General features: G+C 40.3%; 1 long non-coding RNA gene across 1 annotated transcript in view; it reads right to left on the bottom strand.

The window, feature by feature from the left end:
* LOC129400816 (uncharacterized) overlaps window positions 1-25,182 on the bottom strand; it is a 102,358-nt gene extending 77,176 nt beyond the window's left edge. The window contains exon 1 of the long non-coding RNA XR_008627922.1: window positions 25,089-25,182. This is a non-coding gene — a long non-coding RNA (uncharacterized LOC129400816). The remainder of the gene's footprint in view (window positions 1-25,088) is intronic.
* Between the last annotated feature and the right edge of the window lie 414 nt (window positions 25,183-25,596).

Here is a 25,596-nt window from a genome sequence, read left to right as displayed (position 1 = left end):
GTTTGACAATTTTAGGCATGGACTGAGACTTAAACTTGACTTGCAAAGAATTTTCTTGAGGTAACAGAAAACCAGAGAGGTTTTCGGTGGTCATATGGGGCTGGAGAGAGAAAATAGAAATTTAAGAAGTGCTAAACACAAAGCTGGTTTTCCCCATAGCAAAGCTTCTGAGTTAAGGGCTATGCAAAGAAGGCCAGGAAGTAAGTATGGTTGAAGGCCACCCAACAGCCGAATAATTTCCCCCAGGAAAAGGAGCTCTGCTGCTTACACCCACAGCCAGACCCAGCTGAGGACATCATCCAGCCTCAGAGGCTGTGACAGAGCAAGGAAGGGGAGGATAAAGAGTTAAGTTCAAAACACAGCACAAAATGCCCCAGTCTCTGGAGACTGAGAAGATAGAAACCCTGGAGGTGCCACTCAAAAATTCCAGAAAAGCTATTTTTGAAGAACAGGGAAAAACCAGTAGACTTAATCTTACTAGTACTACAACTACATTGTACCTTCTCAGAGCTAAGGGCCACCTCCCTATCTGCCCAAAGGGTAAGGTGAACACGCATCACTTCAGGCACCCGCACAGCTCTTCTACACAATATCTGACAAATCACACAAAATCATTCCATCGGGAGAGAAATGGGGAGACGTGGCTAATAGCCACAATCAAGAGAGAAGATAGACGATAGAAGCAAACCTACAAATAACTAAAATATTGAGAACAGCAGACAAGGAATTCAAAATAAATGGTGATCTCTTATAGGAAATTGAATGGCAGAAAATGGATGAAAAGAGAGGGAATTACAGCAGAGACTTGAAATTTATTTTCAGAATCAGTGTACATTATTTGATTTCATCTTTTGATTTAAAAAACATGTCTGAGGCTAAGAACTTACTGGATGCATTTAACAATGACTTCAAGTAAGAAGAGACAATTGTTACTCTCTGTAGCACTGTCGTCTCATTGTTCATCGATTTGCTCGATTGGGCACCAGAAATATGGTTTGGGCATATAAATAAATCACGGGTAGCTTGCCAGGCTCTGCCATGCGAGCAGGATACTCTTGGTAGCTTGCCAGGCTCTCCAAGAGGGACGAAGGAATCAAACCTGGGTCGGCCGTGTGCAAGACAAACACCCTACCTGCTGTGCTATCGCTCCACAAATTTAAATACAGAAAGATAGCATATATAACAGCAAAACAGAGCCAAAAAAGATGGCTCAAAGGGATGGAGCATATGCAGGGGCTCAAGACCCAGCTCAGGCACCACGTGAGCACTGTTAGGAGCAGCCCCTGAGCAACACTGGATACAACCCAAAAATCAAAACATAAATTAAATATAAAACCAAAACAGCATAAGGCAGTCATCAAACCAGGTTTTATGGCCTGCCATATTTCACCGGAATATTTTAAAAAAGAAGAAAAAAATAACTGGAACAAAAACAGTATTTGAAGAAATAATAGTTTGAATGTTCCCAAAGTTGATTAGCATCCTCATAGATCCAAGAAGCTCAGCAAATGATAAGCAGGTAAAAACCACACTTAAACAATTTTTGACCAAGTTCCTAATCATCATGTTTTGACAGACAAATGCCAAAAATCAAAGATGGGGCCAGATCAAGTGGTAGAGCATGTCAAGCATGTGTAAAGACATGAATTTTATCCCCAGAAACTATGGTCCCCAAGTATCACCAAGTATGACCTTGACTTTTGGTGAACCCCAGTACCACAATGCCAAGTGCAAGCATTGAACCACCAGGCTGGAAGTGGTCCCAACCAATCCCAAGCTTTGCCAAGAGTAGTCCCTATGATAAAAACAAAATAAGGTATATGTGTGGGAAAGGTGGGTGAGGGAGGGAAACTGTGAACATTGGTGGTGGGAAATATACACAGATGAAGGGACGGTCATTGGAACATTATGTGACTGAAACCCAATCATGAACAACTTTGTAACAACTGTGTATCTCACTGTGATTCAATTAAAAAATAAATTAGGGGGCTGGAGCAATAGCACAGTGAGCTATTTGCCTTGCACACGGCCAACCCGGGTTCGATTCCCAGCATCCCACATGGTCCCCTGAGCATCGCCAGGAGTAATTCCTGAGTGCAGAGCCAGGAGTAGCCCCTGTGCATCGCCAGGTGTGACCCCCCCAAAAAAGCAAAAAAAAAATGTTAATTTAAATAAATAAATAAATAACCAAAAACAAACTACAAATATAACTTAAAAAATGATCAGAGATAAGATACATTACTTTAAAGAAAAAATAATTTAAAAATGGTTGTACTTTCAACATAAATCATGAAAGTAGAAGATAAATTTTTTAAGTGGTAAAGTGAAAGATTGTCAACTGAAAATTTTATGTTGTCTTAGAAAATTCAAGAATAATGGAAAATCCATGCTGCAGAGAGAACTCTGAGCATTCACCACCATGAATGATGCCTAAACACAGACCCAGGAGAACTCCAGCACCCCCAACACCAGAATTGTTGGTTGTGACCCCAAAATAAGCAAAAAAGGACCCTAACTTCCCAACTTATGCTTCCCTGTTTATGAAAAAGATCTCCAGAATATCAGTGACTTTGCCATTTCTAGGCAACTACTACAAGTAAAAAAAAGCAACTAGTATCCAGTATCCAACTAATATCCCGGGGCCGAGATCTCCAAGGCTGCTCGGATTGAGACCGGGCCTCTTCCACCCAGATTCCCCATTTTCCAGTAGCTAAGCAGTCACACCCAGAAGCTGCCCCCTGCCCCGTGTAATCCCTCAATGGCCACCATCCAGAGACTATAAAACCAAGCTCTTGCATGACATCTGATAGCCTAGTTCTCCCTCTTGGAGAACCTGTCAAGCTACCGAGAGTTACTGCCTGTACGGGGAAGAGCATGGCGAGCTCCCTGTGGCGTATTTATATACCAAACACAGTAACAATGATAGTCTCATTCCCTTGACCCTGAAGAGCCTCTAATGCGGCACCATTGGGAAGGACAAGTAAAGAGAGGCTGCTTAAATCTCAGGGCTAGGATGAATGGAGACATTACTGTGCCTGCTCGAGCAAATCAATAATCAATGGGATGACAGTGATACAGTGATCCAGTATCTATAGAATTCAAAAATCCTCTTAACTTTATGTTTCTTCCTTCCCTCAGCTCTAGCCTGCCCTAACAAGGAAAATATTGGTTAGAGAACTGGGGAAAATTTTTCTGGTTTCTCACACATTTCACCTTTCCTTCCAGCCCCATCTCCTGGGTATTGAGACCTCCACAGGGAGCCTGGTAAGGCAGAAAGGCTGTCTTCAGTTGGTTCTCATTTGGCACCAACTTCCTTTCAGGATACAGAGTTTAAATACCAATCATCTCTCTACTGAGCTAAAGTGTGGGTTCTTAAAAGACATCTCACAGACTGCAGTCTCACAGGGAGCAGCTGGCCAGCTGGGCTGCCTGCAGCTTCTGAGCTCTTGGGGGACCCCTTTCCTACCCAGGCAGATCTTGGAGAGAGTTCATCACAAATGAAGGCCAGTCCCTTCCAAGAGCCCTCATCTCACCCACTCTGGAAGTACCACTCAAGTCGGTTGTTCAAGTACTCATAAAGCTCTCCACTCTGAGGCCCCCATAGCACCAAGCTTGAGACTCTCCCCTCTTCAGACATTGTAGTTATTCTCGCACATTCCAGGTGGCAACTTCCTTGCAAACCACTCTCACAGACCCCTTCATGGGATTGAGAGAGTAGAAACAGTCTCTTACTTTGTGCCGTGCCCCCTGCAAGCTCTCACAGATGCTCTCAATCCTGGCCTCCTTGTTATTTCTCTTCCCTCCTTGCAAGTGGACCATGGACAGATGGTAGCAGAAATCACAGTCTCTAAGCAGATCCTTCCTAGGATATTAGAACAATATTCCAGTGCTCACTGTTGGGCACTGTAATATTGAGTTCTCAGGCTTAGAGCTTTTGCCCAAACTCTGAGTACAAACAGTGTACAGGAAGAAAACAGAAGGTTGAGTGCTTCAGAATCAGTTCAGTTACTGTGACTAGACATGTTCTGAAACATTTGACTTCCCTGAGTGATTCCTGCAGCACCAGACACCAGCTTCTTCCTAACCATTTCCCTTGCTTATAGTTTTCAGCTGGAGAAGTAGGAAGAAGGAGGGTGACTATGTGTCACTCTAAAGATTTTTCAATAACAGTGAAGGTAAGTGGTGAATGAATTATAACCTATCTTTTACCACAGCACCCAGGCTGAGGCGCCATTATTCCCAAGGAGTGTTTGTTTTTCTTAATTCTAAGACAGGAGTTGCAGAGGCTCTAGAAAGAAGCTACAAACTCACAGGAGTTGTTCACTGGGCAAAATAGTATTATAACTCAGGAAAGACGCACGGCCTTCTTCTTCTATATCCAACAGAAATTAACACCGAGTGAAGGATTGGAAGAAAGGACCAACAAAGAGAACGTGAATAAAGAATGAGAAGAAATTAAAGATCAAAAAGTTACTTGCAGTCAGCTAATTCAAATAGAAATAATCTAGATGAATTTCTCTTATTTTGAAATATTATTTTGCTTTTTCTAATTTGCTTTTTGTTTTAATTTGGGGTCACACCCAGCAGTGCTCAGGACTTACTCCTAGTTCTGTGCTCAGGGATCACTCCTGAAGAGCCTGGGGGACCATATGTGCTTCCAGGTTCAAACCCAAATGCTTAACCCGCAGTACTATCTCTTTGACCCCTGCTAGGTCTAATTTTTAAACACTTCAATATGTTACAGCTAAGTTTCTCTTTGCCCGCAGAAGATTCCAGACTTGACCCCATGGATTTAACAATGCAATCTCAGCATACCTTCCCCATTTTCATTTGTCTGGAATGTTTAACTGTTTGGACTCACACAGAAGGGATGGTGCCGAAGCTGGCACAGAAATGTGTGTACAGGAATGGATTTCATGCATGTCCCCTAAGTGAATATTAGAAATGAATACACATCTTAAGAAAGATATTCTGAACCCAGAAATGGCAAGCTATCATAGTTCAGTCAGTGTTTTCTAAGTTTAACTAGGCTGGGTGGGGGGGGGAGGGAAGGATAGCTGAGGAGGGTGGTGGAGGGTGAGAGAGAGAGAGAGAGAGAACATGGTATTTAGTGTCTTGAATATTTTTAGCAAAAAGATTGTCTTTGCACATACATAAAACAACTTATTATCCCAAGTGAACACAGATTTTTTTTAATTCTCATTTTAGACTTTTAGAAATTGAGATACAACTTCTAAATTGCAGTATGGACAGTAATGGTGTAAAAATTTAAGATGTACACACATAAATAATACGTGTCACTATCATATCACTATCATCCCGTTGATCATTGATTTGCTCAAGTGGGCCCAGTAACGTCTCTATTCTTCCTAGCCCTGAGATTTTAGCAGCCTCTCTTTACTAGTCCTTCCCAACGGTGCTGCATTAGAGGCTTTCTCAGGTTCAGGAGACTGAGACCCATCATTGTTACTGTATTTGGCATATGAATATGCCACTGGGAGCTTGCCAGGCACTCCCATGTGGGCAGGAAACTCTCAGTAGCTTGCCAGATTTTCTAAGAGGGAGAACTAGGCTATAAGATGTCACTCGGCCACAAGCTTCTAGGAGCTTAGTTTTACAGTCTCTGGATGTTGGCTGTTGAGAGGATTACACAGCGCTGGGGTCAGTTTGTGGGTGTGACTGCCTAGCTACTGGAAAATGGGGGATCTGGACAGATGAGGCCTAGTCCCGATCCAAGCAGGCTTGGAGATCTCAACCCTGGTCCAACACACCTGGGTTCCTCTGCTGGTTCTTTCATGTGTGAGGCTCATCCAAGCATCTGGAGAGTGGCCTTGAGCATGGATGTGGCTAGATTCTGGATGTCTTCAGTTGCTGGGGCTCTGCTCAGGGCGGAGAGGGAGACTCAACCCACCCCCTCCATGGGGTCCGGGTGAAGAAGCACATTATAATTTTTGAGCAACATTATAAAATTCGCTTCAAAAAGAGAATGCAGATTGTGGTAGAGGCTGTGGTATTGGAATAGTGCAGCATGAAGCCCTGTCATTAACAGTATGGTACATAACAGTGTCTCAACAGATTGGATGGAGTGTAACATCGAAACCAACCAATTACAACTAACAAAAACATTAACATAGAAGGTGTAACTTGCAACAACATCTTAGTAAACCCTCAGACAAGGACAATGTCCCCATGTTGAGATACAGCAATTTTCACAAATTTTCTTCTATGGAAATATTTTTTGATCATTCTGTTAGCCATCTAGTGGTAACAAGCAATATAAAATAAATTATTTATTGTGGGCCTATGGGTGTAGGCTTGAGAGGTGTTTGGAAAAATGAAGAAAATAGTGAAGGGAAGGTGACAGTGGTGGTGGAATTGGTGAAGGAATTTTGAATGCCTGTAACAAATCATTACGAACAACTTTATAAACTATAGTGTTTAAATAAACTGTGTATGTCGAGGCCTAAAAGGAATATTGATGTCCAAAAAAAAAGAATGGTGAAAATTTTAATGAGACTGTACTCACCCACTCTCACCAACATCAGACATTTCACTATTATTGGATTATTTATTTTATCACTGTATATCACTGTATCACTGTCATCCTGTTGTTCATTGATTTACCCGAGCGGGCACCGCTCCATTCATTCCAGCCCTGAGATTTTAGCAGCCTCTCTAAAATCTATTTATTTTATCAAATATTATTTTTCATAAAAAGAGTGTGTATATAACCCATTGCTCATCAATTTGCTCGAGTGGCACCAGTCACTGTCACTGTCATCCCATTGCTCATCGATTTGCTCTAGCAGGCACCAGTAACGTCTTCATTGTGAGACTTGTTACTGTTTTGGACATACCGAATACGCCACAGGGAGCTTGCCAGGCTCTGCCGTGCAGTTGAGATACTCCCAGTAGCTTGCCAGGCTCTCTGAGAGGGGCGGAGGAATTAAACCAGGGTCGATTCCACATGCAAGGCAAATGCCCTACCCACTGTGCTATTGCTCCAGTCCAATTTTCCCATAAGGAGAGTCAATATAGGCTCTAGCCTTTTCTTCTCTACACTGTTTCCAATATATCCAATTTTCAAATTCAGTAACTTTAGGGAGTTCACATAGAGGCAAAGGCCATAGAGTATTATGCATATATAACCATATAGGTAAAATTGGGGATCTTATTTATGTTTCATGATAGTAGGTTTGTTACTTATTAATGTTTCTTGATTAATTGAAAATTTTCTTCTTTTTGTGTATATTGTGATGTAAAGATTTTGGTCTGCTATGTGACACACATTTTCTTTCTACACTTCATTTGTTTAGAACACACTATGTCATAAATATATTAAAATTTTTCAAGTAGTCAAAAAATTCATTGTTTTTTCATCTTTCAGAATGTCTTGATTTTGTTTATAAAGCCTTTCCCATCTCATCACATTAAAAAAGATACTCATACTTCTGGGGTTCTGTTGTAGTTGTATAAATCTCTGATTGACCTGGCATTCATTTATGATAGTAAAAGGTGAGTAAAAGATCTAACATTTTTTTCAAGTATTTGAAAAAAGTTCTTATACATCATTTCTCCTACCTAAATGAGTGAATGAATGAATGAAAAATGTGACTGGAAACTGGATAGATGCTTTTTTATTTCTTTGCTTTGGTTCTATGATAAGAGAAGAGACAGCAGAGGTTAAATTCCCACCAAAACTCATTTTTGTCACGTCTTCCCTAAGTGCAAGTATTAACAAGTAAACAAAAAGCCTAATTAGAAAAATAGAACCGGAGATTCTTTCTCAAGTATGTGCTGACTAATGTCTTACAATTTTTTTTAAAGGAGCAGCTCTCTTCCCATACTGAATTCCAGGCCAATGATGTGATCTTGGGCTTTTAATTCTGGAAAACTGAGTTAGCATTCCACTTTGGTAGTGTTGGCTGAAGGACTATTGAGTGGTGTAGTTGGCAAGGGGATTTGGCTGGGGTAGAGATGGCAGTGACAAAAAAGAAGGCAAACCAAATAAAAATAGCATCTAATACAAAAAAATGGGCAGGTTCTGATTCCTGCAAATTCTACCTACTGTTTAAAAGAGCTAAAAAAAATCACAGAATATTTTTATATTGACAACAACCCCCCCCCCAAATCTCTCTCTCAGGTTTACACATACACAAATACTTACGGGTCATTTCCTGAATCTTGCCAAATTCTGATAACATTTTAGCTTTCATTAACTTAAATGCCAAAACATTGCAGTGAATTTTGAGAAGGAAAAAATATTTGAAAGCAAAACAGTCAATGATAACTTATCAACTGAAGATAAATTTTATGTCAGTACTCAATTTGGGAAAAGCAACTCTTGTAGGAATTTCCCTTTTCTCCCTCAATATATGAGGTCCTTGTATGGACTTCCTACTTACTGTAAATGAAGACTCTGCACTTCACTGCTAATGAGAGATAGGCTATCCTGTAAAAGGAATATATTTTGCACCAAAGAGTGCCTTTAAATTACCAAGCAGATTTTCATATTTTATTATATAATGCAAATATAATTCATTTTATTATTCAAATGCTGGCCGACTTAGACCGTGAGTGTGGAAAGGTCAGACTGTAGCTGAACCTCAAGAAGACGATGCTCATGAAAAACGAACTAATCCCTAATGTTCCATTTGCTCTCAATGGAATGAACATCTCCGAATGCAGTAGCTATGTGTACCTGGGTCGAGAAATCAACGTGAAGAATGACTTGGCGCCAGAACTGCGCAGGAGGAAGAGAGCAGCGTGGAATGCCTTCAAGAGCATCAAAGAAGTGGTTAAGAGGATGAAGGACCTTCGACTCTGGGCACATCTTTTCAATATCACCATTCTTCCTGCACTAACATATGTCTCAGAGACCTGGGACATACACAAACAGGATGAGAACGCTATTTGGGTATCCCAAAGAGGAATCAAAAAAGCTATGCTAGGAGTATCTCGTCTCACTCAAGTGAGAGAAGGAATTCGGAGTTCTGACCTCCATTGACGGTCAAGAATCAGGGACACTGTCTCTTTTGCCAAGACATCAAAAATCAGATGGGTCGGACATGTAATGAGATTCAGAGATGACCGCTGGACTAGAGCTCTTACTGACTGGATTCCACAGGATGTCAAAAGACCGCATGGCCGCCCACCAACGAGATGGTATGACTTCTTTGTCAAAACCCTGAATGAACAGTTTGAGGCTCTTCCTGTTCCTGGAGCGAGCAGATATCATTGGGCTACACTAGCACTCGACAGGGACAAATGGAGACGTTACTGGCACCAGCTCAAACAAATCAAAGATCAACGGGATGACAAGTGACAAGTGATTATATAAAAAGTAAGAGTTTTAAAAGGTATGCATTGGGGCTGAAGAGACAGTACAGTGAGCAGGACACTTACCTTGCACACTGCCCACCAGGGCTCAATCCCTGGTTTTCTGTATGGTAACCCTGAGCCTCCTAGGAATGATCCCTGAGCTCAGAGTCAGGAGTAAGCCCTGAGCATCACGGGGTGTGGTCCAAAACCCAGATAAATAATTAAAAGTATGCATATTTCACTAAACCTTATTGGAACTTACTAGAGTTAAACCTGAAACATCTTCAAAGAAAATTTTATCTTTTTAAGGTATATCATATCATCTCTCATTGTGAAAAATTAAAGCTCCTACGTTCTTTTACTCACAGAAGGCAAAAAATGCTACTTCAAAGCATAAAGACAAATATACATAGATTTTATTGTATTTATTTATCTTATTTATCTTTCACCAATGATTATTATATTTAAAATAAATCCTCAGGAGGTATGGTGCTGCCAACAGGTCAACCTGTACCTGTACCACCATCAGCAGCCTGGTGGTACCTTCAGGCTTCCTGGCACCCCAGAATTGCCGCTGTGCCTTTGGCCGGACCCAACAACTTGGGACCAAGTTTACCAAGAAATTAAATGGCCAAAATTTAGGTATATGGGAGCCACACCTATAAACCACCTCTGGCTCAGCTACACAAGCTCATTTATTGGCCTTAATTCAGAGACCAATAGTTAAATCTTGAAAGAGATGAAAAGCCACAGTTAATCTTGGACCCACACATGGCTGAACAGACTGGGGTAAATTGGAAGGGGAGTGAGTTGGCCTGGTGGCCCGCCCAAGCAGAAGCCCCCAGCAGCCACTTGCTTCCACAATTCAAAATTGCTGCCATACCCCCGGCCTGACTCCACCGTTTCAGGACAGACCTCACCAAAATATAATCTGTTGAGTATGCCTTCTCCAGATGGAGCCCCGGCGACACTGAGCAGTAACTAACACGGCTTCGGGATGCGGGACTGGGACATCTCCAGACTGTGGGGGGGGCACTGGAGTGGGGCGGTGCCAGCCCAGCCTCCAGGTTGCCCTGGCCGCTGGAAGTCACGCCCTCAACCCACCCTCGGAGCCATCTTGCCACATTCAACAGAGAAGAATCCAGGTGTTCCGGTAAGCAGCACAGGCCGGAGACTGCTCTGGACCCCCAGACCAGGCCAGCAACACCAGGGAACCAGACAGAGGAGGTACAGCCGGTACACCTTCTCCAGATGGAGCCCCGGCGACACTAAGCAGCAACTAACACGGCTCTGGGATGTGGGACTGGGACATCTCCAAACTGCGCGGCCAACCTTTTCTGAAAAATGAAAGCATACAATCTATTGATGCCATCCAACATGTCTGACTGTTGGAGGAAAACCTCCAAATAATGATAGTGAGGTTCCTGTTGAAAATTGAATGTAATCAAAGTAAGGAAAGAGTAAAGTGAAAAATGTCTGCCACACAGGCAGAGGGGGAGTGGGAGAGGGGTATGCGGGGGTTTGGTGGTGGATCAAATATGAAAACTTTGTAACTGTATCTCACAGTGATTCAATAAAAAATAAAATTAAAAAAAAAGAAAAAAAGGATATAATCTGTTGAAAGTTCCGGTATGCAGGTTTTGTGACTGAAATTTCCAGACTTTCTCAGAGTTGGGATGGGCTACCTCCCCCTATTTCCACGAATGAACTACAGTGCCACACTGTGAGCTCTACTAGTGGCCTTGCTTCAGAGACCCATAAATAAATCTCTAAAGAGATCAAAAGCTGCAATTAAGCTCAGACCCGTGCATGGCTGAATAGAATTAGGTTAATTGGAGGGGGTGGGTTGGCCTGTGCTCATCCAAGCAGAACCCCAGTAGCCACTTGCTTCCACAATACAAAATTGCAACCATATCCCTGGCCTAATTCCACTGCCTCAGGATGAATTTCACCAAGATATAATCTGTTGAAAATTCTGGTATGCAGGTTTTGTGACCAAAGTCTCCAGGATTTTACGGAGTCAGGATGAGCTACCTCCCCCCATCTCCCTGCACTTTCAGAAGCCTTGACAGTCACATCCACACCCCAAAGCTTCTACCCAATTGAAAAACTACTCCAGCCTTACCATCCTGATAAAAAATACCAAATGCCCTGAACAAAAACCATGACTTCATATTGCCTATATAATAAAATAATGCATAAAACAAAAAGGAGAGAGAGAGCAAGAAATAAAGTGCCTCCCATACAGGGAGGCTGCAGGTTGGTGGTGAGGGAATGGAGGACATTGGTGGTGGGAGATGTGCACTGGTGGAGGGATGGAAGCTGAATCATTGTATGATTGAAACCCAATTATGAACAGTTTTGTAATGGTCTATTTCACGGATGTCCTATTAAATTTTTTAAAAAGTAATGTGGAGTTCATGCCCAATTCAATCAGTTTAATCAATGGCTGACCAAGTTACAGTTCTCCTACATAAAAAAATTCCTCACCTCTTTTTTTATTATTACATAATTAATGATTTCTGTGCACAAAATTTGCAAAATAAGAAATATACAAGAAGGCAGTATAACATTGGTTGCAATGCTCAAATGAACATAAAAGACTATCTATTTAGGCTGCAACTATAAATCAGATGAACTTTCCACCAGCTAAAAATGACTCTAGGCACCCAGGAGAGCTGAGGCTCCCTCATGGCTGGGGGGTGCTTCTTCCTCAGCACAGGGGGCCTTACCTCCAGGGCACACAGGTCATTAGAAATGTGGGATTCAGTCTTTGCTGCAAAGAGAATGGTCTAGTTGAGAGAGGAACCTTCCAAGATTCCCCTGAAAAAAAAATAAAAATGACTCTAAGAAAAAGAATATAGATCTTTGTATAATTAATGAACTATTTTAAACATGTGTTAGGCAGTAAAGGAGCTTCATGCTTCAAGATGTCCAGACATGACTATTGAAGGGCTAATTAATCTGTTACTTCATAACATTTCTGCAAAAGAAACATTGTAGATGTGATTAACTTGAGGATTCTGAATATTGGGACTATCCTGGATCAAATGAGTGAATTAAGCAACAGAATCATGAAGGAAGCAGGAAGTTCCAACCAAGAGAAGAAATTGTGATGATGCTTTGAAGTCATGAGCTAGTGTCAAAGAGATCATTGAAGGTGCCATACTTTTGGCTTTGAAGATGGAGGAAGGAGCTGCAAACCCACAACTACAGCTGGCCTCATGAAGAAAGAAAAGACAAGGGAATAGATTCTTCCGAGAAGCTTCCAGACACAAAGCAATTCTGCCAGTAGCTTGATTTTAGCTGATTAAAACTGCTTTTGGATTTCTGGCCCCCAGAAGTGTAAACTAATAATTTGCATTATTTTAAAATACAAAAAACCGCAAAATGCGTGATAATTTGTTAAAGTTGCAGTAAGGAACTAATGTATTTGTCTACTCCAAATCAAGTATGAAATGCGTATATTTTTATTCATTTTTTAAAAACAATTAGTGCATATGGACCTCCTCTCTCTGTGTGTAAAACATTGTATGTTTTACTTTCCGTGGTGGAGATGGGGGGAGCATATTCTATGGTGTTTAGGGTTTACTCCTGGATTGTGCTCAGGGATCAATCCTGGTGGGGTTTAGGGGATCATAATCCCTGACTAGGTTCAAGGATTGAACCTAGGTCAGACATATGGAAGGCAAGTGTCTTACCCAATGTACTCTCTCTTCAGTCCCATGACATAGAATTTGAAAAGTAAATGCACAAAGATTAGTATACCAGAGTAAAACTGGAGGGATAGAAGCAGGAAAAGAAGAGAAACTCCCCTAATGTCAAATACACATTTTCCTCCAATCCACATGGGACATTCTCCAAAATAGATCAAATGCTGAGCTACAAAACATATTTTTTTTTGTTTTGAGCCATAAAATTAAGAGGACAGAAATTGTATCAACTATCTTCTCAGACAATGATGCACTGAAAATAGCAGTTATTCAAAAACAAAAATAAAGAATTAAATCAAACAACTGTAAATTAAGGAGTTCACGACTGAATAACCAGTGGGTCCTAAATGAAATGAAAGAAGAAATAAAAAGATTCCTGGAAACAAATAAAAATAAGGGCATGAGGGGCTGGAGCGATAGCACAGCATGTAGGGCGTTTGCCTTGCACTCGGCCAACCCGGGTTCGATTCCTAGCATCCCATATGTTCCCTGAGCACCGCCAGGAGTAATTCCTGAGTGCTTGAGCCAGGAGTAACCCCTATGCAATGCCGGGTGTGACCCCCCCCAAAAAAAAAGAATAAGGACATGAGCTACCAGTACTTGTGGGACACAGCAAAAGTGGTGTTAAGAGGTAAGTTTATAGCTTTGCAAGTGTGTTCATCAGGAAGGAAGGGCCCACATAAATTACTTGACTGCACAGCTTAAGAAATTGGAATATAACCAATAAAAAAAGTCAAGGCAGGCAGGAGGACGGGAATAATAAAACTTAGAGCAGAAATTAATGAGCTGGAATCCCCCCCAAAAATCCAAAAGATTAATAAAACCAAGAGCTGATTCTTTGAAAAAATAAATAAGATTAATAAACATGTTTATTTGTATATTATAACTTTCTTCAATATAATCAAAGCCATTTACAAGCACATAGCAAACATTATACTCAATGGTGACAAACTAAAAACCTTCCATCTAAGATCAGGCACAAGACAAAGTTGCCCACTCTCATCACTTCTATTCAATATAGTATTATAAGTACTTGTCATAGCAATTAAGCAAGAAAAAGATATAAAAAGCATCCATAGAGTAAAGGAAGAAGTCAAGGAAGACTCATAAAGAGAGAGAGAGAGAGAGAGAGAGAGAAAGAGAGAGAACCCTAATAAATCAAATCAGAAACAAAAGGGGAGATGTCACAACAGACACCACAGAAATTCAAAGGATCATCAAGGATTGAGAATCTTTATGCCATGAAATAAAAAGGCCTAGAAGAACTGGTTAAATTCTTGATCTCCTATAACTTTCCAACACTAAACCAAGATGATTTGGAATATCTAAACAGATCTATTACTCTTGAGGAAATTGAAAAGGTAATTCAAAGTCTTCCCCAAAACAAAAGCCCGGGTTCAGGTATACTTACTGGTGAGTTCTCCCAAGCCTTTAAAGAAGATCTACTACCAATCCTTTTCAGGTTCTTCTAGGAAACTGAAGAAACATAAACACTTCCAAACAGTTTCTATTAAGCAAACATTACCCTGATACCACAAGCAGAGACGCCACAAAAGAAGGAGAATAATAAGCGATATCCCTGGTAAGCACAAATGCAAAGGTCCTCAACAAAACACTAGCAAATAGAATCCAACAACTCAATCAAAAAGATCATTCACTATGACCAAGTAGGATTCATCCCAGAGATGCAAGGATAGTTTAACATTTGCTAGTCAATGTAATTCACACTATACCAATGAAATAAAAAATAAGATCATATGGTTATATCAATAGATGAAGAGAAAGCATCTGATAAAATTCAGCACCCATTCATAATAAAAGCTTTCAATAAAATGGAAGTTGATGGAACTTTCCTCAGTACAATCAAAGCCATTTACAAGCCCACAGCAAACATTATACTGAATGGGAAAAACCCAAAAACCTTCCCTCTAAGATCAGCACAAGACAAGGTTTCCCACTCTCACCACTTCTATTCAATATAGTCCTGTAAGTAATTGTCATAGCAATTAAGCAAAAAAAAGATATCAAAAGCATCCATAGAGTAAGGAAAAAGTCAAGCTTTCGCCATTTGCAGAAGACAAGATACTACTACATTTAGAAAATCCTAAAGACTACAAAACAGCTCTTAGAAACAATAGATTTGCATAGTGAGGGGCAACAACATTAATATGCAAAATTTCATGGCTTTCCTAAATGCAAATAAGGAAAGAGAAGAGATTTTAAAAACAATCCCTTGGTGGGAAGGTGTAATGGTGGTGGGAGTAGTATTGAAACACTGAATGTAATAAATTATTGTTTATAAAAATAAAATTAAAATTAAGAATCAATAAAAAACAATCCCATTCACAATTGTGCCTCAGAAAATCTAATATCTCAGAATCAGCTTAACTAAAGCAGTGAAAGACCTATACAAAGAAAACTACAAAACTACTACTTCAAGAAATAAGGAGGAAATGAAGAAATGGAAACACAGCCCCAGCTCATGGATTGGGAGGATTAATATCATTAAAATGGTAATACTCTTAAAAGCATTGTACAGATTCAATGCAGTACCCATAAGGATACCAATGACATTTTCAAAATAAATCAAACACTCCTGAAATTCATATGGAACAATAACCCCTGCCCAATAGCTAAAGCAATTCTTGTGGAAAAGAAGATGAGAGGAATCATTTTCCCAAACTTCAAACTGTACTACAAAGCAATAGTAATTGGAACGGCCTGGTATTGAAATAAAGACAGACTGTCAGGTCAATGGAATAGAGTTGACTATCCTGAGAAAAATCCTCAGGTATATAACCAGTTAACCGTCAATAAAGCAGCAAAAGATATGAAGCGGAGCAAGAAAATACTCCTCAGTCGGAAAACTGGTCAGTTACATTAAAATAAAAACAGGGGCCGGAGTGATAGCACAGCGGGTAGGGCGTTTGCCTTGCACGCAGCCGACCCGGGTTCGATCCCCGGCATCCCATATGGTCCCCTGAGCACCGCCAGGAATAATTCCTGAGTGCAAAGCCAGGAGTAACCCCTGAGCATTGCTGGGTGTGACCCAAAAAAGCAAAAAAAAAAAAAAACTGTTAAAAAAATAAATAAAAAAAAATACCTCAGACCTCTTTCTAATGCCATGCACAAAAGTTAAATGAAAATGAATTAAAGACTATGATGAAAGACCTGAATCCATAAGGTACATAGGAAAACATAGGCATAACTCTCCATGATGTTAAAGCTAAAGGCATCTTCAAGGATGAAACCCCAAATATCAAGCAAGTGGAAGCAAAGATTAACAAACAGAACTACAATAAATTAAGCACAGTCGTTCCCCTTGCATGCGGCCGACCCAGATTCAATTCCTCAATCCCTCTCGGAGAGCCCGGCAAGCTAATGAGAGTATCCTGCCTGCACAGCAGAGCCTGATAAGCTACCCGTGGCATATTTGATATGCCAAAAACAGTAACAACAAGTCTCACAATGATGATGTTACTGGTGCCCACTCGAGCAAATCAATGAACAACAGAACGACAGTGCTATCGTGCTACAGTGCTGCATCTCAAAGGAAACAGTTACCAGGATATAAAGACAGCCCATGGAATGTGAGAAATTATTTATGCAATACTCATCTGATAAGAGGTTAATATCCCAGTTATATAAGGCACTGGTAGAACTTTAAAAGAAAAATCCAACCCTACCAAAATAAAAGCTGGTGGAGACCCTAGTCCTATAAGAAGGGAGATGAAGAGAAATGTCCTCAAAGAAGAAATATAAATGGCTAAAGGGTACATGAAAAAATGCTCTACAACACTAATCATCAGGGAAATGCAAATCAAAACAATAAGATATCATCTCACACCACAGAGACTGGCATACATCCAAAAGAACAAGAACAACCAGAGCTGATGTGAATGTGGGGAGAAAGGAACTCTCATTCACTGCCAGTGGAATGTCAACTGATCTGGACTTTTTGGAAAACAATATAGACATTCCTCAAAACCATCCGAACAAACAAACCAAAAACTAGGAATTGAGTTGACCCAGCAACACTGCTCCTAGGAATATACCTTAGAGTTCCAAAATCACAATGCAGAAAAGGAATATTCACTCTTATGTTCACTGCAGTACTAGTCACAATAGCCAGAATCTGGAAATAACCCAAGTGTCTGAGAACAGATGACTATAAAAAGAAACTTTGGTATATCTATATGTATATCTATACAATGGAAATACTCTGCAGCCATTAGGAAAGATGAAGTCATGAAGTTTGCTTATACATGGATAGACATGAAGAATGTCACGCTGAGTGAAATGGGAGAGAGACAGACACAGAATATCCACTCTCATTTGTGGGACATTAAAAAAACCATAGTATGAGGAAGAATACACAAAGACAATAGAAAGAGGGCCAGGATGATTGGTCCACGGTAGGAAGCTGTCAAGTGGAGAGTTGGGGGAGTGTGGTTAGAGCAAAGAAGGGACCACTATGGCAATGATAGCTTGATTTGATCACTCTGGACAGGAACTGGGTGATGAAAGGAGGCAAAATGATATGCATTATACCCTTTCAAAAACAGTTTTACAAATAACAGTACCAAAAGGAAAAAGGACTGGGGAGAAGAAAGGTGTCTACCATAGAGGCTGGCTGGAGAGAGGAGGACAGTAGGGAAACTGGAGACACTAGTGGTGAAAAATGTACACTGGTGAAAGGATATATGTTAGAACATTGTATGACTGAAATTCAATCATGATCAACTATGTAACTGTGTGTCTCACAATAAGTCAGTAAAAATAAATAAACCTATTGGCAGTAGAGAGACTCAGTGTAAGGAGATAGGAGTTACTGGGGAATATCAGTTCTTCCTACAATAAAGGTCTTAGTGGGGAAAATGATTCTTGCAGATGGTTTGGTGGAGACCCTAGTCCTTGACACCAATTTTCAGAATTTATTTCTCATCCCAACAATAAAATTTTAAGCGTATTTGTCCCACTGACAAATGCTTCTAGAAATATATACTTGATGATTTTAAAATATGGCCTGGATATGTAGTTATATGGGAGATTAGGATGTACACAGTTAATCTTCCACCCACTTCCTAGTGAAATGACTCCCCTACAGATTTCCAAGGGTGTCCTCAGGCAGTAGAGTGCTTCCCCTTGGAAGTTATTGAATATTAGTGAGAGCAAACATGATGCCCCATGCCTAGACAGGGCCAGTCATAGAAGGCAAGATGGTAGCTACCTGGGGGAGGGAAAGGAGGCGGCTCACTCACTGGTATCCTGATTGAGCTTCTCAAAGCACAGGAACCAAAGGTCACTTGACCACTTGCTCATCTTCCTGCCCACTAAAGTCATGCAGGCCTCTGGAAGGCCAGTTCTGGAGTGCTGAGTTCCACTGTGTGTGGGCTCCATGGATGCTGCTCCTTATCTCGGGTATACTGAATGCAGCAGTGCAGTCTCTTCTCCCAGGATAACTGGTTGTTGCTGAAATTTTCATGTTCTGCCACAGAGAATGTAGTAAAAGTGTGTGTGAGTGTGTGTGTGTGTGTTTATGTGTGTGTGTTGGCTAAGAAGACCAGAGGCATGAAAGAGAGTCATTTTGGAGTGGCCCTGTGGTGCCAGGCTGTTTGGTCTCAAAATTTGCTATGTGGTCTTGAGCAAATTTTTGGTCTTCATGAGTAAAGGACACCAACTGCACCCTCTAAATGCATCTAATTTAATCTAGTTCATAAGCTTGTTATGAGGTCCTTAGTCTGGAATATTTTAACCTTAAGGCTGAATTAACTTTAGGTATCATTATTGTCACTTTTAAAATCATTGTTTCTATAGTCTTCCTTAGCTTTTCTTACCTATACAGGAGGAACGTATTGAAAAAGAATGCATGTGCTGTCAGACACCAGGAGTCAGACACCAGGAACACATAGCTAAATAAATTCCCATTGTGGCCCAAGAAGAATTTATATCTAGCTGGAGAGCCATGTAATTACACAACAATGGTAGTCTGGTTGCGCCACCATTATAAAAACATGGAAAAGGAAGACCAATTAACCTCCAAATTAATTACAGTTCTTTTGATTCAAACTTGTATATCACAACTAAAAGCTTGGAAAACCCATACAAGCACATTCTAGCCTGGGAAGTTTTTTTTTTTAAGTTATTATTTATAACATGTCTCAAATATACAGAAAAATATGATAATACAAAAAGTACACTTATGATGAGTATATAAACAAAACCATTGTTAACATCTTAATGTGTGTGTTGTAGGAAAAGGAATTTAAAAGCAATATTCAACATTGTTACATTTATTGTCTAAATATCTCAGTGGGCATCTTTCATAAAAGCCAAGAAGATTCCTTTGACAACCACAATGCCCTTTACCACTCCCACGTATATTAGCTAAAAACTCCTAATAGCATCTACTGTATAGTTTAAACTCAACTTTCCACAACTGGTCCCAAAAATGTATATTGCAGGTGATTTGTTTTTCAATCAGGACTCCAAGGATAGTCATTTCATTTTTTTGGTGAAGAATCTTTCCTAAATTTTCTCATCTATGACAGTTCTCTAGCCTTAGTATTAAAAGGGAAAACACAAAAATCCTCATTGAAGAAACCAGGATAATGTGTCTTTTAGGACAATCCATATCATATAAATAGTTTCCATGTAGTTATGTGTTTCTAAAACCATGTTTTGGGTTAGCACCCTACATTTGAATCAGGGTTATTGTGTAGCACTGATTATTTCTGGTTTGTTTTAGAAACCAAGGCAAGGTTTGGCAACTCTAGGCCTATGCCACAGAATTGCTTCTAGCTCTGTTTGAATTGCTCCTTGTAAGAGAACATCCCACTCTTTCAAGTCACCTCAGAAATCTGCAATGTAAGAACCACCAAAGGACTTTCTATAGATGGAAAATAGACTCAACTTACAAGTAGCAGTGTACATTTTTTAAAATGTGGGAAAGATGGAGAATGATAGTGGTAGCTCTCAGAATGAATCCAAGATTAAGTTACTTTAAATTTAAATCAATACAGGGGCTTAGAACCCTAGATGTAAGTTTCCTGGCAATTTTAAAATAGGCAAAAGACTCAGAAGAATCAAGATGAAGCTAATGAAGTCTGGCCATTAAATAAGAAGCAAATATCAAAGTGCATGGAGAAAAATTTAAAATGACAAAAGAAATAAAAATGATCTTATTTAATTATGTGACGTTCATTTTCTTTCAATATATAAATTACAGTTCCTTTGATTCAAACCTGTATATCATAACTGCAAACTGGAAAAATTCATGTAAGCACACTATAACCTATTCACATTATTTTTAAAAAGTCACCAATTATAACAAATAATTAACTGTCATAAGATTTATTAAAATAAATAAAGAACTATAATTTATGTCCTAAAGAGAATGTAAACTTCACAGATATCCTAAATCCAATTTATTGAAAAAGACAATAAATTCCTTTATTTCAACAATTTTACTAAGAGTCAATGACTTTGACCTACCAATCAAAAGGTACAGTGGCCAGATGATAGGGAAAACAAGACCCAAATTTCTGTGGTGTATTGGAAACTCACCTGAACTACAAATATGAGCTGAAAGTAAAAAGTTGAGAAATAATCATACAGGCAAATGGTAGTCTAAAAATGCAGGAACAGCTGTACTTATATGAGACAAAATAGATTTCACACTAGTAACAGGGAGGGAAGGACATGTTATAATGATTAAGACAACAATACATTGAGAGTTCTTAATCCCTATTAAAGTATATGCAGCAAATGAAGGTATAGCTAAAAATAAAAAACAACCACTCTGTCCCTCTCGGAGAGCCCTGCAAGATACCGAGAGTATCCCGCCCACACAGAAGAGCCTGGCAAGCTACCCAGGGCGTATTCTATATGCCAAATACAGTAAAAACAAGCCTCACAATGGAGACATATTGGTGCCTGCTTGAGCAAACTGATGAACAACAGAACTACAGTGCTACAGTGCAATATGCCCAAGAGAGACACTAATAGCAATCCTACAATGGGAGGCCTTAACACTCTACTTTGGCCACTGGACAAATCAACCAGACAGAAAATCATCAAGGAAACAATAGCCTTAACTGACTATAACATCAACTATCTTTTTGATCACTAAGCGTCGCCCCATTCATCAATTTGCTCGAGCGGTCACCAGTAATGTTTCCATTCATCCCTGTCACGTGCTAGTGTAGGCTGATGGTGTATTGGGGGCTCTTTCAGGATCAGGGGAATGAGGACTGTCATTATTACTGTTTTTGGCATATCAAGTATGCCATGGGTAGCTTGCCAGGCTCTGCCGTGCATCTTTTTTGAAATTAATGTAGCACTGTAGCACTGTCACTGTCATCCTGTTGTTGATAATAATGTAACACTGGAAATCAACAATAATAAGAAAGCTGTAAAACTCAAAATCTGAAGCGCGAACAACATTCTATTGAACAACAATTGGATAAATAAGGAAACGTTTTTAAATTTCTGGCAACAAATATAAAGCCATACGCTATCAAAACGTGGTGGACATAGTGAAAGCAGTACCCAGAACAGTATTTGTAGGAATACTTTTTTTTTTCTGGTCCAAAAGATTTTTATTTTAAGCAACGTTATGCCCCATGAAATTTCGGCAAGAGGAGTACAATGAAATAATTTATCAATTAGTCCTGTTATTTTTTTTTTACTTGTCCCCTTATTTTGGGCTGGGTGGGTGCCAGGCATTGAATCCAGGATCTTATGATTTCCTATCAGGAAAGGTCACATTGTCGCATAAGCAGCCGCACATTTGGAGAAATAGTCCTGGTCCCCACATACCATAGCCATGTTGGTAGAAGCTCAGTGTTGCCGGGATTCCATCTGGAGAAGGCAGGGAAACTGCACCTGCTCCATCTGGGGCACCCCGGTATTATCTGCTGGGTCTGGGGTCTGGAGCATTTTCCGGCATTGTGGTGCCGGCTGGCCAGGATTCTTCCAGGATACTGTTTTTTTTTTTTTCAGGGAATAAGTTAAAGCTCAAATAAACAATCTAATTGCATCATTCAAGAAACTAGAAAAAGAACATATGAAATCCAAAATAGAAGGAAAGAGATAATAAAATTTAGAGCAACATAAATAAAATAGAAATTGAAAAGACAATACAAATAATCAATGAAACTAAGACCTGGCATAGACCTGAGTATATTTCTACTTGCATTTACATGTTCTATTTTTAGTCCAACTTTCTTGGCATAAACTGTCATTTTGAATCCTTTCTGTTTCTCATGTGTATTTGTTTTCTTGGGTTTGGGGGACTGGGGGGCACACCCAGTGATGCTGAGGGCTAACTCCTGGCTCTGCACACAGGATTCATTCCTGGAGGGCTCAGGGGACCATATGGGTGCCAGGGATCTAACCTGGATTGGCCTCGTGGAAGAGAAGTGCCATACCTGCTGTATTATCTCTCTGGTCCTGTCCTATGTATATATTTTTCACTAGTTTCTAATTTTAGCAGTAGAGGAATATGGTTAGTCCCTTTACAACTATTTTTCTTCACATTGTAAAACGAACTAATTTGACTTTGTAGATGTTAACAATAGAGGGGTTTATGGATATTTAGAGAGATGAGAACTAGGGAGCAGAATAATAACATAAACAAGAATAAACGAAAGTACGATCTGGTTATTTGAAAGAATAAACAAAATTTTCAAACATTAGGCTCATAAGAGGGAGAGTTTAGAAGGAGGAAGGGAGGGAAATAGGGAGGGAGAGAGAGAGAGAGAGAGAGAGAGAGAGAGAGAGAGAGAGAGAGAATAGTATCAGAAATGAGAAGCTACACAGATACTTTAAGGATCATAGCAAATTACATCAAACTGTAAGCCACTAAATTGGCTGCCCAAAGGCCCTCAGGCCAGTGTACTCAGCCTTGGAGTGGAGCCAGGGTGAGAGCCTGTGCTTCAGACAGGTGTGGAGACTCCGGCGCAGCTGCAATAGCGGGAGAATCACAAAACAGCCACAGCCATCACCATGGTTCGAGACCCTACTGAAGAGAGGGAAGCAGTGTCTGTAGTGCCAGAAAATCTACAGGTTTTGAACTGGACTGTCCAAAGCCAGGCTCTGCCCTGCCCTTATTGAGAAGCCTTCACTGGGTCCTGGGCACAGAGGGGCAGGATGGGATCTTTGATCCATCCTGTGGACATGGGGTCCGCGTGCCCACTGCTGGTATCCAACCACCTGAGGTCCAGCCACCTGCCTGGGGCCTTCTGGGCCTTTTTTTAAAAACTTTTTTATTGAGTCACCATGTGGAAAGTTACAAAGTTTTCAGGTTTAAGTCTCAGTTATACAATGCTCGAACACCCATCCCTTCACCAGTGCTCATATTCCACCACTAAGAATCACAGTATAGCTCCACCCTGTCCCCCCACACCCCTAGCTCCCCCACACCCCTAGTTCACCCCTAGTTACCCCGCCTGTGTAACTGATAAATTTCACTTTACTTTCACTTTGATTACATTCAATATTTCAACAAAACTCACTATTTTTGTTTGGAGTGTCTCCCCCCTAAAGTCAGGCCTGCTGAAAAGGAAGCATTTGATAATTTGTTCTCCATTGCTGAGAATGAAGAGGTATGAGGTCGAGTGACCACACTTAGCGGCCTCACAGTTTTGGGTTTCTATGTATGGACAATTCTCAAAAAATTAGAAATTGAGCTTCCATTTGACCCAGCAATACCACTCCTGGGAATATATCCTGGAGAGGCAAAAAGGTATAGTAGAGATGACATCTGCATTTCTATGTTCATTGCAGCACTGTTTACAATAGCCAGAATCTGGAAAAAAACAGTGCCCCAAAACAGATGACTGGTTAAAGAAACTCTGGTACATATACACAATGGAATACTATGTAGCTGTCAGAAAACATGAAGTCATGAAATTTGCATATAAATGGATCAACATGGAAAGTATCATGTTGAGTGAAATGAGTCAGAAAGAGACATACATAGAAAGATTGCACTCATATGTGGAATATAATATAACTGAGAAGTACAAGTTGGCAATGATGCAATTTCTGGCAGATATTTCTCTGGACTTAGTTACTAAAATACTAAAATACAGAAGCCTTCTGGGTCTTGATGAGCTGGTACAGACACCATACTCCCCCCTATCCCTCTAACACACACACACACACACACACACACACACACACACCCTATGCTCTACATAAAAGTGTCTCAGATACAACTCCTTACAGAACCCATAGGAGCTCAATATTAGGGGCGCGAGTGGCAGCCCCATGATCCAAAGTCGTCTGGCTCCATCCAGGCCTGTTTCCTGCCTTTGTACCTCTGGCAATGCCTCCCCTTCCCTAGAACCACTCCCCACCCCCACAGGGCAATCCTCAGCCTCCAACCACAGTGGTCACCTCTTCTTGGATCTGTTTCCAGCTAGCCTGCCCCCAAGCAAAACAAAACCAAAAAGTGTCAGAAGACAGGAATTAAGTCACTTGTCTTGCATACAAATGATGCTAATGATCCCCAGCATCACGCATGTTCCCCTGAGCAGCACCAGGAATTATGCCAGAATGCAGAGCCAGGAGGCAGCCCTGAGCACAACAGGATGTAGCCTCCAAACAAAAACAAACAAAAAATACCCAATCCCCGGTGCCTGTGCCGGATCTACCTGCCCACTCATAGAACATATCAGTGTACCAAGTCACAAGCCTCCTTCCCAATGTGTGCGCCCTGAGTGTGACAGTCAATAAAATGAGAGGGATAGAAGGAATGTACCATAGCCTAGTAACAATAAGTGAACATCACACTCAATTGTGAGCTGAAAGCATTTTCTCTAAGATCAGCCACAGATAACATCATTCATCATAGCATTAGAAGTCCTAGCCAGAAAAACTAGGCAAGAAGAATAAGTGATCCAAATAGACACATGAACATATAACTAGAAAACTCTGAAGACTCCACTAAAAAACTATTACAAATAATTAAAACAGTACAGTAAAAAATTATATTAAAAAATCGATATATTGGGACTGGAGTGATTACACAGCGGGTAGGGCGTTTACCTTGCATGCAGCTGACCTGGGTTTGATTCCCAGCATCCCATATGGTCCCCGAGCACTGCCAGAAGTAATTCCAGGAGTAACTTCTGTGCATCACCAGGTGTGACCCCCTGAAAAAAATCAATATACAAAAATCTGTCACATTCTAGGTGCAAACAATAAGCTAGTAGCAAAAGGAAAAATTTTAAATCCTATTCACAATTGCGTCAAAAAGAATCAAGTACTTAGGAATCAAACTAACAGAGGGGGTAAAAAAAAACCCTCATATGTCAATAAGTCATTATAAAAAGACATGGGACATAAAAAACATTCTACATGCATGGATTAGGAGAATTAACATGGTTATAATGACCAATCTATGAGTCAGAAAACAAAAGATAAATACTGGATACTCTTGCTCATATGAGAAATATTAAAAAAACAAAGGGATGAAAGTTTTAAAAAATAAATCCCCACTGGAAACAATTCCTGAGAAAGAGTCAATAGAACTGGTAACTGAGGACAGAGGGAC

The sequence above is a fragment of the Sorex araneus genome, chromosome 1 (assembly GCF_027595985.1).
Source record: "Sorex araneus isolate mSorAra2 chromosome 1, mSorAra2.pri, whole genome shotgun sequence".
NCBI classification, from domain to species: domain Eukaryota; kingdom Metazoa; phylum Chordata; class Mammalia; order Eulipotyphla; family Soricidae; genus Sorex; species Sorex araneus.
Note: the sequence above shows the minus strand (reverse complement) of the source record. Positions and strands in the feature narration are given on the sequence as shown.